This window comes from Lissotriton helveticus, chromosome 3_2, assembly GCF_964261635.1.
Source record: "Lissotriton helveticus chromosome 3_2, aLisHel1.1, whole genome shotgun sequence".
Taxonomy (NCBI): Eukaryota; Metazoa; Chordata; class Amphibia; order Caudata; family Salamandridae; genus Lissotriton; species Lissotriton helveticus.
Genome location: NC_136062.1, coordinates 482,229,588 through 482,247,631, shown reverse-complemented (window position 1 = coordinate 482,247,631; position 18,044 = coordinate 482,229,588).

The following is an 18,044-nucleotide window of genomic DNA, read 5'->3' as shown; positions in this document are numbered from 1 at the left end:
TGCCATGTCTTGGCCCACGGTGCCATGGAGTGGCATTCTGTGCCATGTCTTGGCCCACGGTGTAATGGAGCGGCATTCTGTGCCATGTCTTGGCCCACGGTGTCATGGAGTGGCATTCTGTGCCATGTCTTGGCCCACGGTATAACGGAGCCGCATTCTGTGCCATGTCTTGGCCCACGGTGTAATGGAGTGGCATTCTGTGCCATGTCTTGGCCCACGGTGTAATGGAGTGGCATTCTGTGCCATGTCTTGGCCCACGGTGTAATGGAGCGGCATTCTGTGCCATGTCTTGGCCCACGGTGTAATGGAGCGGCATTCTGTGCCATGTCTTGGCCCACGGTGTCATGGAGTGGCATTCTGTGCCATGTCTTGGCCCACGGTGTGATGGAGCGGCATTCTGTGCCATGTCTTGGCCCACGGTGTCATGGAGTGGCATTCTGTGCCATGTCTTGGCCCACGGTGTGATGGAGCGGCCTTCTGTGCCATGTCTTGGCGCACGGTATGATGGAGCGGCCTTCTGTGCCATGTCTTGGCCCACGGTGCCATGGAGTGGCATTCTGTGCCATGTCTTGGCCCACGGTGTAATGGAGCGGCATTCTGTGACATGTCTTGGCCCACGGTGTAATGGAGCGGCAATCTGTGCCATGTCTTGGCCCACGGTGTGATGGAGCGGCATTCTGTGCCATGTCTTGGCCCACGGTGTAATGGAGCGGCAATCTGTGCCATGTCTTGGCCCACGGTGTAATGGGGTGGCATTCTGTGCCATGTCTTGGCCCACGGTGTCATGGAGTGGCATTCTGTGCCGTGTCTTGGCCCACGGTGTGATGGAGCGGCATTCTGTGCCATGTCTTGGCCCACGGTGTGATGGAGCGGCCTTCTGTGCCATGTCTTGGCCCACGGTGCCATGGAGTGGCATTCTGTGCCATGTCTTGGCTCACGGTGTAATGGAGCGGCATTCTGTGACATGTCTTGGCCCACGGTGAAATGGAGTGGCATTCTGTGCCATGTCTTGGCCCACGGTGTAATGGAGCGGCATTCTGTGCCATGTCTTGGCCCACGGTATGATGGAGTGGCATTCTGTGCCATGTCTTGGCCCACGGTGTCATGGAGCGGCATTCTGTGCCATGTCTTTGGCCCACGGTGCCATGGAGTGGCATTCTGTGCCATGTCTTGTCCCACGGTGTCATGGAGTGGCATTCTGTGCCATGTCTTGGCCCACGGTGTAATTGAGTGGCCTTCAGTGCCATGTCTTGGCCCACGGTGTGATGGAGTGGCATTCTGTGCCATGTCTTGGCCCACGGTATGATGGAGTGGCATTCTGTGCCATGTCTTGGCCCACGGTGTCATGGAGCGGCATTCTGTGCCATGTCTTGGCCCACGGTGCCATGGAGTGGCATTCTGTGCCATGTCTTGGCCCACGGTGTAATGGAGTAGCATTCTGTGCCATGTCTTGGCCCACGCTGTAATGGAGTGGCATTCTGTGCCATGTCTTGGCCCACGGTGTGATGGAGTGGCATTCTGTGCCATGTCTTGGCCCACGGTGTGATGGAGTGGCAGTCTGTGCCATGTCTTGGCCCACGGTGTGATGGAGCGGCATTCTGTGCCATGTCTTGGCCCACGGTGTAATGGAGTGGCATTCTGTGCCATGTCTTGACCCACGGTATGATGGAGCGGCATTCTGTGCCATGTCTTGGCCCACGGTGTAATGGAGTGGCATTCTGTGCCATGTCTTGGCCCACGGTGTGATGGAGTGGCATTCTGTGCCATATCTTGGCTCACGGTGTGATGGAGTTGCATTCTGTGCCATGTCTTGGCCCACGGTGTAATGGAGCGGCATTCTGTGCCGTGTCTTGGCCCACGGTGTGATGGAGTGGCATTCTGTGCCATGTCTTGGCCCACGGTGTGATGGAGTGGCATTCTGTGCCATGTCTTGGCCCACGGTGTAATGGAGCGGCATTCTGTGCCATGTCTTGGCCCACGGTGTCATGGAGCGGCATTCTGTGCTGTGTCTTGGCCCACGGTGTAATGGAGTGGCATTCTGTGCCATGTCTTGGCCCACGGTGTGATGGAGTGGCATTCTGTGCCATGTCTTGGCCCACGGTGTAATGGAGTGGCATTCTGTGCCGTGTCTTGGCCCACGGTGTAATGGAGCGGCATTCTGTGCCATGTCTTGGCCCACGGTGTGATGGAGCGGCATTCTGTGCCGTGTCTTGGCCCACGGTGTGATGGAGTGGCATTCTGTGCCATGTCTTGGCCCACGGTGTGATGGAGCGGCATTCTGTGCCGTGTCTTGGCCCACGGTGTGATGGAGTGGCATTCTGTGCCATGTCTTGACCCACGGTGTAATGGAGCGGCATTCTGTGCCGTGTCTTTGCCCACTGTGTGATGGAGTGGCATTCTGTGCCACGTCTTGGCCCACAGTGTGATGGAGCGGCATTCTGTGCCATGCCTTGGCCCACGGTGTGATGGAGCGGCATTCTGTGCCACGTCTTGGCCCACGGTGTGATGGAGCAGCATTCTGTGCCATGTCTTGGCCCACGGTGTGAGGGAGCGGCATTCTGTGCCATGTCTTGGCCCACGATAAAATGGAGCGGCATTCTGTGCCATGTCTTGGCCCACGGTGTGATGGAGTGGCATTCTGTGCCATGTCTTGGCCCACGGTGTGAGGGAGCGGCATTCTGTGCCATGTCTTGGCCCAGGGCGTGATGGAGTGGCATTCTGTGCCATGTCTTGGCCCACAGTGTGATGGAGTGGCATTCTGTGCCGTGTCTTGGCCCATGGTGTAATGGAGTGGCATTCTGTGCCATGTCTTAGCCCACGGTGTCATGGAGTGGCATTCTGTGCCATGTCTTGGCCCATGGTGTAATGGAGTGGCATTCTGTGCCATGTCTTGGCCCACGGTGTAATGGAGCGGCATTCTGTGCCATGTCTTGGCCCATGGTGTAATGGAGTGGCATTCTGTGCCATGTCTTGGCCCACGGTGTAATGGAGCGCCATTCTGTGCCATGTCTTGGCCCACGGTGTAACGGAGTGGCCTTCTGTGCCATGTCTTGGCCCACGGTGCCATGGAGTGGCATTCTGTGCCATGTCTTGGCCCACGGTGTAATGGAGCGGCATTCTGTGCCATGTCTTGGCCCACGGTGTCATGGAGTGGCATTCTGTGCCATGTCTTGGCCCACGGTATAACGGAGCCGCATTCTGTGCCATGTCTTGGCCCACGGTGTAATGGAGTGGCATTCTGTGCCATGTCTTGGCCCACGGTGTAATGGAGTGGCATTCTGTGCCATGTCTTGGCCCACGGTGTAATGGAGCGGCATTCTGTGCCATGTCTTGGCCCACGGTGTAATGGAGCGGCATTCTGTGCCATGTCTTGGCCCACGGTGTCATGGAGTGGCATTCTGTGCCATGTCTTGGCCCACGGTGTGATGGAGCGGCATTCTGTGCCATGTCTTGGCCCACGGTGTCATGGAGTGGCATTCTGTGCCATGTCTTGGCCCACGGTGTGATGGAGCGGCCTTCTGTGCCATGTCTTGGCGCACGGTATGATGGAGCGGCCTTCTGTGCCATGTCTTGGCCCACGGTGCCATGGAGTGGCATTCTGTGCCGTGTCTTGGCCCACGGTGTGATGGAGCGGCATTCTGTGCCATGTCTTGGCCCACGGTGTGATGGAGCGGCCTTCTGTGCCATGTCTTGGCCCACGGTGCCATGGAGTGGCATTCTGTGCCATGTCTTGGCTCACGGTGTAATGGAGCGGCATTCTGTGACATGTCTTGGCCCACGGTGAAATGGAGTGGCATTCTGTGCCATGTCTTGGCCCACGGTGTAATGGAGCGGCATTCTGTGCCATGTCTTGGCCCACGGTATGATGGAGTGGCATTCTGTGCCATGTCTTGGCCCACGGTGTCATGGAGCGGCATTCTGTGCCATGTCTTTGGCCCACGGTGCCATGGAGTGGCATTCTGTGCCATGTCTTGTCCCACGGTGTCATGGAGTGGCATTCTGTGCCATGTCTTGGCCCACGGTGTAATTGAGTGGCCTTCAGTGCCATGTCTTGGCCCACGGTGTGATGGAGTGGCATTCTGTGCCATGTCTTGGCCCACGGTATGATGGAGTGGCATTCTGTGCCATGTCTTGGCCCACGGTGTAATGGAGTAGCATTCTGTGCCATGTCTTGGCCCACGCTGTAATGGAGTGGCATTCTGTGCCATGTCTTGGCCCACGGTGTGATGGAGTGGCATTCTGTGCCATGTCTTGGCCCACGGTGTGATGGAGTGGCATTCTGTGCCATGTCTTGGCCCACGGTGTGATGGAGCGGCATTCTGTGCCATGTCTTGGCCCACGGTGTAATGGAGTGGCATTCTGTGCCATGTCTTGACCCACGGTATGATGGAGCGGCATTCTGTGCCATGTCTTGGCCCACGGTGTAATGGAGTGGCATTCTGTGCCATGTCTTGGCCCACGGTGTGATGGAGTGGCATTCTGTGCCATGTCTTGGCTCACGGTGTGATGGAGTTGCATTCTGTGCCATGTCTTGGCCCACGGTGTAATGGAGCGGCATTCTGTGCCGTGTCTTGGCCCACGGTGTGATGGAGTGGCATTCTGTGCCATGTCTTGGCCCACGGTGTGATGGAGTGGCATTCTGTGCCATGTCTTGGCCCACGGTGTAATGGAGCGGCATTCTGTGCCATGTCTTGGCCCACGGTGTCATGGAGCGGCATTCTGTGCTGTGTCTTGGCCCACGGTGTAATGGAGTGGCATTCTGTGCCATGTCTTGGCCCACGGTGTGATGGAGTGGCATTCTGTGCCATGTCTTGGCCCACGGTGTAATGGAGTGGCATTCTGTGCCGTGTCTTGGCCCACGGTGTAATGGAGCGGCATTCTGTGCCATGTCTTGGCCCACGGTGTGATGGAGCGGCATTCTGTGCCGTGTCTTGGCCCACGGTGTGATGGAGTGGCATTCTGTGCCATGTCTTGGCCCACGGTGTGATGGAGCGGCATTCTGTGCCGTGTCTTGGCCCACGGTGTGATGGAGTGGCATTCTGTGCCATGTCTTGACCCACGGTGTAATGGAGCGGCATTCTGTGCCGTGTCTTTGCCCACTGTGTGATGGAGTGGCATTCTGTGCCACGTCTTGGCCCACGGTGTGATGGAGCGGCATTCTGTGCCATGCCTTGGCCCACGGTGTGATGGAGCGGCATTCTGTGCCACGTCTTGGCCCACGGTGTGATGGAGCAGCATTCTGTGCCATGTCTTGGCCCACGGTGTGAGGGAGCGGCATTCTGTGCCATGTCTTGGCCCACGATAAAATGGAGCGGCATTCTGTGCCATGTCTTGGCCCACGGTGTGATGGAGTGGCATTCTGTGCCATGTCTTGGCCCACGGTGTGAGGGAGCGGCATTCTGTGCCATGTCTTGGCCCAGGGCGTGATGGAGTGGCATTCTGTGCCATGTCTTGGCCCACAGTGTGATGGAGTGGCATTCTGTGCCGTGTCTTGGCCCATGGTGTAATGGAGTGGCATTCTGTGCCATGTCTTGGCCCACGGTGTCATGGAGTGGCATTCTGTGCCATGCCTTGGCCCATGGTGTAATGGAGTGGCATTCTGTGCCATGTCTTGGCCCACGGTGTAATGGAGCGGCATTCTGTGCCATGTCTTGGCCCATGGTGTAATGGAGTGGCATTCTGTGCCATGTCTTGGCCCACGGTGTAATGGAGCGCCATTCTGTGCCATGTCTTGGCCCACGGTGTAATGGAGTGGCATTCTGTGCCATGTCTTGGCCCACGGTGTAATGGAGTGGCATTCTGTGCCATGTCTTGGCCCATGGTGTAATGGACTGGCATTCTGTGCCATGTCTTGGCCCACGGTGTGATGGAGTGGCATTCTGTGCCATGTCTTGGCCCACGGTGTAATGGAGCGGCATTCTGTGCCATGTCTTGGCCCACGGTGTAATGGAGTGGCATTCTGTGCCATGTCTTGGCCCACGGTGTAATGGAGCGGCATTCTGTGCCATGTCTGGGCTCACGGTGTAATGGAGTGGCATTCTGTGCCATGTCTTGGCCCACGGTGTAATGGAGCGGCATTCTGTGCCATGTCTTGGCCCACGGTGTAATGGAGCGGCATTCTGTGCCATGTCTTGGCCCACGGTGTAATGGAGTGGCATTCTGTGCCATGTCTTGGCCCACGGTGTAATGGAGTGGCATTCTGTGCCATGTCTTGGCCCACGGTGTGATGGAGTGGCATTCTGTGCCATGTCTTGGCCCACGGTGTAATGGAGTGGCATTCTGTGCCATGTCTTGGCCCACGGTGTAATGGAGTGGCATTCTGTGCCATGTCTTGGCCCACGGTGTAATGGAGCGGCATTCTGTCACATGTCTTGGCCCACAGTGTGATGGAGCGGCATTCTGTGCCATGTCTTGGCCCACGGTGTAATGGAGCGGCATTCTGTGCCATGTCTTGGCCCACGGTGTAATGGAGTGGCATTCTGTGCCATGTCTTGGCCCACGGTGTAATGGAGCGGCATTCTGTGCCATGTCTTGGCCCACGGTGTAATGGAGCGGCATTCTGTGCCATGTCTTGGCCCACGGTGTCATGGAGTGGCATTCTGTGCCATGTCTTGGACCACGGTGTGATGGAGCGGCATTCTGTGCCATGTCTTGGCCCACGGTGTCATGGAGTGGCATTCTGTGCCATGTCTTGCCCCACGGTGTGATGGAGCGGCCTTCTGTGCCATGTCTTGGCGCACGGTATGATGGAGCGGCCTTCTGTGCCATGTCTTGGCCCACGGTGCCATGGAGTGGCATTCTGTGCCATGTCTTGGCCCACGGTGTAATGGGGTGGCATTCTGTGCCATGTCTTGGCCCACGGTGTCATGGAGTGGCATTCTGTGCCGTGTCTTGGCCCACGGTGTGATGGAGCGGCATTCTGTGCCATGTCTTGGCCCACGGTGTAATGGAGCGGCAATCTGTGCCATGTCTTGGCCCACGGTGTAATGGGGTGGCATTCTGTGCCATGTCTTGGCCCACGGTGTCATGGAGTGGCATTCTGTGCCGTGTCTTGGCCCACGGTGTGATGGAGCGGCATTCTGTGCCATGTCTTGGCCCACGGTGTGATGGAGCGGCCTTCTGTGCCATGTCTTGGCCCACGGTGCCATGGAGTGGCATTCTGTGCCATGTCTTGGCTCACGGTGTAATGGAGCGGCATTCTGTGACATGTCTTGGCCCACGGTGAAATGGAGTGGCATTCTGTGCCATGTCTTGGCCCACGGTGTAATGGAGCGGCATTCTGTGCCATGTCTTGGCCCACGGTATGATGGAGTGGCATTCTGTGCCATGTCTTGGCCCACGGTGTCATGGAGCGGCATTCTGTGCCATGTCTTTGGCCCACGGTGCCATGGAGTGGCATTCTGTGCCATGTCTTGGCCCACGGTGTCATGGAGTGGCATTCTGTGCCATGTCTTGGCCCACGGTGTAATGGAGTGGCCTTCAGTGCCATGTCTTGGCCCACGGTGTGATGGAGTGGCATTCTGTGCCATGTCTTGGCCCACGGTATGATGGAGTGGCATTCTGTGCCATGTCTTGGCCCACGGTGTCATGGAGCGGCATTCTGTGCCATGTCTTGGCCCACGGTGCCATGGAGTGGCATTCTGTGCCATGTCTTGGCCCACGGTGTAATGGAGTAGCATTCTGTGCCATGTCTTGGCCCACGCTGTAATGGAGTGGCATTCTGTGCCATGTCTTGGCCCACGGTGTGATGGAGTGGCATTCTGTGCCATGTCTTGGCCCACGGTGTGATGGAGTGGCATTCTGTGCCATGTCTTGGCCCACGGTGTGATGGAGCGGCATTCTGTGCCATGTCTTGGCCCACGGTGTAATGGAGTGGCATTCTGTGCCATGTCTTGACCCACGGTATGATGGAGCGGCATTCTGTGCCATGTCTTGGCCCACGGTGTAATGGAGTGGCATTCTGTGCCATGTCTTGGCCCACGGTGTGATGGAGTGGCATTCTGTGCCATGTCTTGGCTCACGGTGTGATGGAGTGGCATTCTGTGCCATGTCTTGGCCCACGGTGTAATGGAGCGGCATTCTGTGCCGTGTCTTGGCCCACGGTGTGATGGAGTGGCATTCTGTGCCATGTCTTGGCCCACGGTGTGATGGAGTGGCATTCTGTGCCATGTCTTGGCCCACGGTGTAATGGAGCGGCATTCTGTGCCATGTCTTGGCCCACGGTGTCATGGAGCGGCATTCTGTGCCGTGTCTTGGCCCACGGTGTAATGGAGTGGCATTCTGTGCCATGTCTTGGCCCACGGTGTGATGGAGTGGCATTCTGTGCCATGTCTTGGCCCACGGTGTAATGGAGTGGCATTCTGTGCCGTGTCTTGGCCCACGGTGTAATGGAGCGGCATTCTGTGCCATGTCTTGGCCCACGGTGTGATGGAGCGGCATTCTGTGCCGTGTCTTGGCCCACGGTGTGATGGAGTGGCATTCTGTGCCATGTCTTGGCCCACGGTGTGATGGAGCGGCATTCTGTGCCGTGTCTTGGCCCACGGTGTGATGGAGTGGCATTCTGTGCCATGTCTTGGCCCACGGTGTAATGGAGCGGCATTCTGTGCCGTGTCTTGGCCCACGGTGTGATGGAGTGGCATTCTGTGCCACGTCTTGGCCCACGGTGTGATGGAGCGGCATTCTGTGCCATGTCTTGGCCCACGGTGTGATGGAGCGGCATTCTGTGCCATGTCTTGGCCCACGGTGTGATGGAGCAGCATTCTGTGCCATGTCTTGGCCCACGGTGTGAGGGAGCGGCATTCTGTGCCATGTCTTGGCCCACGGTGTGATGGAGTGGCATTCTGTGCCATGTCTTGGCCCACGGTGTGAGGGAGCGGCATTCTGTGCCATGTCTTGGCCCAGGGCGTGATGGAGTGGCATTCTGTGCCATGTCTTGGCCCACAGTGTGATGGAGTGGCATTCTGTGCCGTGTCGTGGCCCATGGTGTAATGGAGTGGCATTCTGTGCCATGTCTTGGCCCACGGTGTCATGGAGTGGCATTCTGTGCCATGTCTTGGCCCATGGTGTAATGGAGTGGCATTCTGTGCCATGTCTTGGCCCACGGTGTAATGGAGCGGCATTCTGTGCCATGTCTTGGCCCATGGTGTAATGGAGTGGCATTCTGTGCCATGTCTTGGCCCACGGTGTAATGGATCGGCATTCTGTGCCATGTCTTGGCCCACGGTGTAATGGAGTGGCATTCTGTGCCATGTCTTGGCCCACGGTGTAATGGAGTGGCATTCTGTGCCATGTCTTGGCCCATGGTGTAATGGACTGGCATTCTGTGCCATGTCTTGGCCCACGGTGTGATGGAGTGGCATTCTGTGCCATGTCTTGGCCCACGGTGTAATGGAGTGGCATTCTGTGCCATGTCTTGGCCCACGGTGTAATGGAGCGGCATTCTGTGCCATGTCTTGGCCCACGGTGTAATGGAGTGGCATTCTGTGCCATGTCTTGGCCCACGGTGTAATGGAGCGGCATTCTGTGCCATGTCTGGGCTCACGGTGTAATGGAGTGGCATTCTGTGCCATGTCTTGGCCCACGGTGTAATGGAGTGGCATTCTGTGCCATGTCTTGGCCCACGGTGTAATGGAGCGGCATTCTGTGCCATGTCTTGGCCCACGGTGTAATGGAGCGGCATTCTGTGCCATGTCTTGGCCCACGGTGTAATGGAGTGGCATTCTGTGCCATGTCTTGGCCCACGGTGTAATGGAGTGGCATTCTGTGCCATGTCTTGGCCCACGGTATGATGGAGCGGCATTCTGTGCCATGTCTTGGCCCACGGTGTAATGGAGTGGCATTCTGTGCCATGCCTTGGCCCACGGTGTAATGGAGTGGCGTTCTGTGCCATGTCTTGGCCCACGGTGTAATGGAGTGGCATTCTGTGCCGTGTCTTGGCCCACGGTGTGATGGAGTGGCATTCTGTGCCATGTCTTGGCCCACGGTGTAATGGAGCGACATTCTGTGCCATGTCTTGGCCCACGGTGTGAGGTAGCGGCATTCTGTCACATGTCTTGGCCCACGGTGTAATGGAGTGGCATTCTGTGCCATGTCTTGGCCCACAGTGTGAGGGAGCGGCATTCTGTGCCATGTCTTGACCCACGGTGTCATGGAGTGACATTCTGTGCCATGTCTTGGCCCACGGTGTAATGGAGCGGCATTCTGTGCCGTGTCTTGGCCCACGGTGTAATGGAGTGGCATTCTGTGCCATGTCTTGGCCCAGGGTGTGAGGGAGTGGTATTCTGTGCCATGTCTTGGCCCACGGTGTAATGGAGCGGCATTCTGTCACATGTCTTGGCCCACGGTGTAATGGAGCGGCATTCTGTGCCATGTCTTGGCCCACGGTGTGATGGAGCGGCATTCTGTGCCATGTCTTGGCCCACGGTGCAATGGAATGGCATTCTGTGCCATGTCTTGGCCCACGGTGTAATGGAGTGGCATTCTGTGTCATGTCTTGGCCTACGGTGTGATGGAGTGGCATTCTGTGCCATGTCTTGGCCCACGGTGTGATGGAGTGGCATTCTGTCACATGTCTTGGCCCACGGTGTAATGGAGTGGCATTCTGTGCCATGTCTTGGCCCACGGTGTAATGGAGCGACATTCTGTGCCATGTCTTGGCCCACGGTGTAATGGAGCGGCATTCTGTCACATGTCTTGGCCCACCGTGTCATGGAGCGGCATTCTGTGCCATGTCTTGGCCCACGGTGTCATGGATCGGCATTTTGTGCCATGTCTTGGCCCACGGTGCCATGGAGTGGCATTCTGTGTCATGTCTTTGCCCACGGTGTAATGGAGTGGCATTCTGTGTCATGTCTTGGCCCACGGTGTGATGGAGTGGCATTCTGTGCCATGTCTTGGCCCACGGTGTGATGGAGTGGCATTCTGTCACATGTCTTGGCCCACGGTGTAATGGAGTGGCATTCTGTGCCATGTCTTGGCCCACGGTGTCATGGATCGGCATTCTGTGCCATGTCTTGGCCCACGGTGCCATGGAGTGGCATTCTGTGACATGTCTTGGCCCATGGTGTAATGGAGCGGCATTCTGTGCCATGTCTTGGCCCACGGTGTGATGGAGCGTCATTCTGTGCCGTGTCTTGGCCCACGGTGTAATGGATCGGCATTCTGTGCCGTGTCTTGGCCCACGGTGTAATGGATCGGCATTCTGTGCCGTGTCTTGGCCCACGGTGTAATGGAGTGGCATTCTGTGCCATGTCTTGGCCCACGGTGCAATGGAGTGGCATTCTGTGCCATGTCTTGGCCCACGGTGTAATGGAGTGGCATTCTGTGTCATGTCTTGGCCCACGGTGTGATGGAGTGGCATTCTGTGCCATGTCTTGGCCCACGGTGTGATGGAGTGGCATTCTGTCACATGTCTTGGCCCACGGTGTAATGGAGTGGCATTCTGTGCCATGTCTTGGCCCACGGTATGATGGAGCGGCATTCTGTGCCATGTCTTGGCCCACGGTGTAATGGAGCCGCATTCTGTGCCATGCCTTGGCCCACGGTGTAATGGAGTGGCGTTCTGTGCCATGTCTTGGCCCACGGTGTAATGGAGTGGCATTCTGTGCCGTGTCTTGGCCCACGGTGTGATGGAGTGGCATTCTGTGCCATGTCTTGGCCCACGGTGTAATGGAGCGACATTCTGTGCCATGTCTTGGCCCACGGTGTGAGGTAGCGGCATTCTGTCACATGTCTTGGCCCACGGTGTAATGGAGTGGCATTCTGTGCCATGTCTTGGCCCACAGTGTGAGGGAGCGGCATTCTGTGCCATGTCTTGGCCCACGGTGTAATGGAGTGGCATTGTGTGCCATGTCTTGACCCACGGTGTAATGGAGCGGCATTCTGTGCCATGTCTTGACCCACGGTGTCATGGAGTGACATTCTGTGCCATGTCTTGGCCCACGGTGTAATGGAGCGGCATTCTGTGCCGTGTCTTGGCCCACGGTGTAATGGAGTGGCATTCTGTGCCATGTCTTGGCCCACGGTGTGAGGGAGTGGCATTCTGTGCCATGTCTTGGCCCACGGTGTAATGGAGCGGCATTCTGTCACATGTCTTGGCCCACGGTGTAATGGAGCGGCATTCTGTGCCATGTCTTGGCCCACGGTGTGATGGAGCGGCATTCTGTGCCATGTCTTGGCCCACGGTGCAATGGAATGGCATTCTGTGCCATGTCTTGGCCCACGGTGTAATGGAGTGGCATTCTGTGTCATGTCTTGGCCTACGGTGTGATGGAGTGGCATTCTGTGCCATGTCTTGGCCCACGGTGTGATGGAGTGGCATTCTGTCACATGTCTTGGCCCACGGTGTAATGGAGTGGCATTCTGTGCCATGTCTTGGCCCACGGTGTAATGGAGCGACATTCTGTGCCATGTCTTGGCCCACGGTGTAATGGAGCGGCATTCTGTCACATGTCTTGGCCCACCGTGTCATGGAGCGGCATTCTGTGACATGTCTTGGCCCACGGTGTCATGGATCGGCATTTTGTGCCATGTCTTGGCCCACGGTGCCATGGAGTGGCATTCTGTGTCATGTCTTTGCCCACGGTGTAATGGAGTGGCATTCTGTGTCATGTCTTGGCCCACGGTGTGATGGAGTGGCATTCTGTGCCATGTCTTGGCCCACGGTGTGATGGAGTGGCATTCTGTCACATGTCTTGGCCCACGGTGTAATGGAGTGGCATTCTGTGCCATGTCTTGGCCCACGGTGTAATGGAGCGACATTCTGTGCCATGTCTTGGCCCACGGTGTAATGGAGCGGCATTCTGTGCCATGTCTTGGCCCACGGTGTGATGGAGTGGCATTCTGTGACATGTCTTGGCCCACGGTGTAATGGAGTGGCATTCTGTGCCATGTCTTGGCCCACGGTGTCATGGATCGGCATTCTGTGCCATGTCTTGGCCCACGGTGCCATGGAGTGGCATTCTGTGACATGTCTTGGCCCATGGTGTAATGGAGCGGCATTCTGTGCCATGTCTTGGCCCACGGTGTGATGGAGCGGCATTCTGTGCCGTGTCTTGGCCCACGGTGTAATGGATCGGCATTCTGTGCCGTGTCTTGGCCCACGGTGTAATGGATCGGCATTCTGTGCCGTGTCTTGGCCCACGGTGTAATGGAGTGGCATTCTGTGCCATGTCTTGGCCCACGGTGTGATGGAGTGGCATTCTGTGCCCTGTCTTGGCCCACGGTGTAATGGAGCGGCATTCTGTGCCATGTCTTGGCCCACGGTGTAATGGAGTGGCATTCTGTGCCATGTCTTGGCCCATGGTGTAATGGAGTGGCATTCTGTGCCATGTCTTGGCCTATGGTGTAATGGAGCGGCATTCTGTGCCATGTCTTGGCCCACGGTGTGATGGAGTGGCATTCTGTGACATGTCTTGGCCCACGGTGTAATGGAGTGGCATTCTGTGCCATGTCTTGGCCCACGGTGTCATGGATCGGCATTCTGTGCCATGTCTTGGCCCACGGTGCCATGGAGTGGCATTCTGTGACATGTCTTGGCCCATGGTGTAATGGAGCGGCATTCTGTGCCATGTCTTGGCCCACGATGTGATGGAGCGGCATTCTATGCCGTGTCTTGGCCCACGGTGTAATGGATCGGCATTCTGTGCCGTGTCTTGGCCCACGGTGTAATGGAGTGGCATTCTGTGCCATGTCTTGGCCCACGGTGTGAGGGAGCGGCATTCTGTCACATGTCTTGGCCCACGGTGTAATGGAGCGGCATTCTGTGCCATGTCTTGGCCCACGGTGTCATGGAGTGGCATTCTGTGCCATGTCTTGGCCCACGGTGTCATGGAGTGGCATTCTGTGCCATGTCTTGGCCCATGGTGTAATGGAGTGGCATTCTGTGCCATGTCTTGGCCCACGGTGTAATGGAGTGGCATTCTGTGCCATGTCTTGGCCCACGGTGTGATGGAGCGGCATTCTGTGCCGTGTCTTGGCCCACGGTGTAATGGATCGGCATTCTGTGCCGTGTCTTGGCCCACGGTGTAATGGAGTGGCATTCTGTGCCATGTCTTGGCCCACGGTGTGAGGGAGCGGCATTCTGTCACATGTCTTGTCCCACGGTGTAATGGAGCGGCATTCTGTGCCATGTCTTGGCCCACGGTGTCATGGAGTGGCATTCTGTGCCATGTCTTGGCCCACGGTGTAATGGAGTGGCATTCTGTGCCATGTCTTGGCCCACGGTGTAATGGAGTGGCATTCTGTGACATGTCTTGGCCCACGGTGTAATGGAGTGGCATTCTGTGCCATGTCTTGGCCCACGGTGTAATGGAGTGGCATTCTGTGCCATGTCTTGGCCCACGGTGCCATGGAGTGGCATTCTGTGCCGTGTCTTGGCCCACGATGTCATGGAGCGGCATTCTGTGCCATGTCTTGGCCCACGGTGTAATGGAGTGGCATTCTGTGCCATGTCTTGGCCCACGGTGTCATGGAGCGGCATTCTGTGCCATGTCTTGGCCCACAGTGTAATAGAGTGGCATTCTGTGCCATGTCTTGGCCCACGGTGTAATGGAGTGGCATTCTGTGCCATGTCTTGGCCCACGGTGTAATGGAGTGGCATTCTGTGACATGTCTTGGCCCACGGTGTAATGGAGTGGCATTCTGTGCCATGTCTTGGCCCACGGTGTAATGGAGTGGCATTCTGTGCCATGTCTTGGCCCACGGTGCCATGGAGTGGCATTCTGTGCCGTGTCTTGGCCCACGGTGTCATGGAGCGGCATTCTGTGCCATGTCTTGGCCCACGGTGTAATGGAGTGGCATTCTGTGCCATGTCTTTGCCCACGGTGTCATGGAGCGGCATTCTGTGCCATGTCTTGGCCCACGGTGTGATGGAGCGGCATTCTGTGTCATGTCTTGGCCCACAGTGTAATGGAGCGGCATTCTGTGCCATGTCTTGGCCCACGGTGTGATGGAGCGGCATTCTGTGTCATATCTTGGCCCACGGTGTCATAGAGCGGCATTCTGTGCCATGTCTTGGCCCACGGTGTGATGGAGCGGCATTCTGTGCCATGTCTTGGCCCACGGTGTGATGGAGCGGCATTCTGTGCCATGTCTTGGCCCACGGTGTGATGGAGCGGCATTCTGTGCCATGTCTTGGCCCACGGTGTGATGGAGCGGCATTCTGTGCCATGTCTTGGCCCACGGTGTAATGGAGCGGCATTCTGTGCCATGTCTTGGCCCACGGTGTGATGGAGTGGCATTCTGTGCCATGTCTTGGCCCACGGTGTGAGGGAGCGGCATTCTGTCACATGTCTTGGCCCACGGTGTAATGGAGCGGCATTCTGTGCCATGTCTTGGCCCACGGTGTCATGGAGTGGCATTCTGTGCCATGTCTTGGCCCACGGTGTAATGGAGTGGCATTCTGTGCCATGTCTTGGCCCACTGTGTAATGGAGTGGCATTCTGTGCCATGTCTTGGCCCACGGTGTGATGGAGCGGCATTCTGTGCCATGTCTTGGCCCACAGTTTAATGGAGCGGCATTCTGTGCCATGTCTTGGCCCACGGTGTAATGGAGCGGCATTCTGTGCCATGTCTTGGCCCATGGTGTCATGGAGCGGCATTCTGTGCCATGTCTTGGCCCACAGTGTAATAGAGTGGCATTCTGTGCCATGTCTTGGCCCACGGTGTGATGGAGCGGCATTCTGTGCCATGTCTTGGCCCACGGTGTGATGGAGCGGCATTCTGTGCCGTGTCTTGGCCCACTGTGTGATGGAGCGGCATTCTGTGCCATGTCTTGGCCCACGGTGTAATGGAGTGGCATTCTGTGCCATGTCTTGGGCCACGGTGTGATGGAGCGGCATTCTGTGCCATGTCTTGGCCCACAGTGTAATAGAGTGGCATTCTGTGCCATGTCTTGGCCCACGGTGTGATGGAGCGGCATTCTGTGCCATGTCTTGGCCCACGGTGTGATGGAGCGGCATTCTGTGCCGTGTCTTGGCCCACGGTGTGATGGAGCGGCATTCTGTGCCATGTCTTGGCCCACGGTGTCATGGAGTGGCATTCTGTGCCATGTCTTGGCCCACGGTGTAATGGAGCGGCATTCTGTGCCGTGTCTTGGCCCACGGTGTAATGGAGTGGCATTCTGTGCCATGTCTTGGCCCACGGTGTGAGGGAGTGGCATTCTGTGCCATGTCTTGGCCCACGGTGTAATGGAGCGGCATTCTGTCACATGTCTTGGCCCACAGTGTAATGGAGCGGCAGTCTGTGCCATGTCTTGGCCCACGGTGTGATGGAGCGGCATTCTGTGCCATGTCTTGGCCCACGGTGCAATGGAATGGCATTCTGTGCCATGTCTTGGCCCACGGTGTAATGGAGTGGCATTCTGTGTCATGTCTTGGCCTACGGTGTGATGGAGTGGCATTCTGTGCCATGTCTTGGCCCACGGTGTGATGGAGTGGCATTCTGTCACATGTCTTGGCCCACGGTGTAATGGAGTGGCATTCTGTGCCATGTCTTGGCCCACGGTGTAATGGAGCGACATTCTGTGCCATGTCTTGGCCCACGGTGTAATGGAGCGGCATTCTGTCACATGTCTTGGCCCACCGTGTCATGGAGCGGCATTCTGTGCCATGTCTTGGCCCACGGTGTCATGGAGCGGCATTTTGTGCCATGTCTTGGCCCACGGTGCCATGGAGTGGCATTCTGTGTCATGTCTTTGCCCACAGTGTAATGGAGTGGCATTCTGTGTCATGTCTTGGCCCACGGTGTGATGGAGTGGCATTCTGTGCCATGTCTTGGCCCACGGTGTGATGGAGTGGCATTCTGTCACATGTCTTGGCCCACGGTGTAATGGAGTGGCATTCTGTGCCATGTCTTGGCCCACGGTGTAATGGAGCGACATTCTGTGCCATGTCTTGGCCCACGGTGTAATGGAGCGGCATTCTGTGCCATGTCTTGGCCCACGGTGTGATGGAGTGGCATTCTGTGACATGTCTTGGCCCACGGTGTAATGGAGTGGCATTCTGTGCCATGTCTTGGCCCACGGTGTCATGGATCGGCATTCTTTGCCATGTCTTGGCCCACGGTGCCATGGAGTGGCATTCTGTGACATGTCTTGGCCCATGGTGTAATGGAGCGGCATTCTGTGCCATGTCTTGGCCCACGGTGTGATGGAGCGGCATTCTGTGCCGTGTCTTGGCCCACGGTGTAATGGATCGGCATTCTGTGCCGTGTCTTGGCCCACGGTGTAATGGATCGGCATTCTGTGCCGTGTCTTGGCCCACGGTGTAATGGAGTGGCATTCTGTGCCATGTCTTGGCCCACGGTGTGATGGAGTGGCATTCTGTGCCATGTCTTGGCCCACGGTGTAATGGAGCGGCATTCTGTGCCATGTCTTGGCCCACGGTGTAATGGAGTGGCATTCTGTGCCATGTCTTGGCCCACGGTGTCATGGAGTGGCATTCTGTGCCATGTCTTGTCCCACGGTGTGATGGAGCGGCATTCTGTGCCATGTCTTGGCCCACGGTGTGATGGAGCGGCATTCTGTGCCATGTCTTGGCCCACTGTGCAATGGAGTGGCATTCTGTGCCATGTCTTGGCCCACGGTATGATGGAGTGGCATTCTGTGCCATGTCTTGGCCCACGGTGTAATGGAGCGGCATTCTGTGCCATGTCTTGGCCCACGGTGTGATGGAGTGGCATTCTGTGCCATGTCTTGGCCCACGGTGTGAGGGAGCGGCATTCTGTCACATGTCTTGGCCCACGGTGTAATGGAGCGGCATTCTGTGCCATGTCTTGGCCCACGGTGTCATGGAGTGGCATTCTGTGCCATGTCTTGGCCCACGGTGTAATGGAGTGGCATTCTGTGCCATGTCTTGGCCCACTGTGTAATGGAGTGGCATTCTGTGCCATGTCTTGGCCCACGGTGTGATGGAGCGGCATTCTGTGCCATGTCTTGGCCCACGGTGTAATGGAGCGGCATTCTGTGCCATGTCTTGGCCCACGGTGTAATGGAGCGGCATTCTGTGCCATGTCTTGGCCCATGGTGTCATGGAGCGGCATTCTGT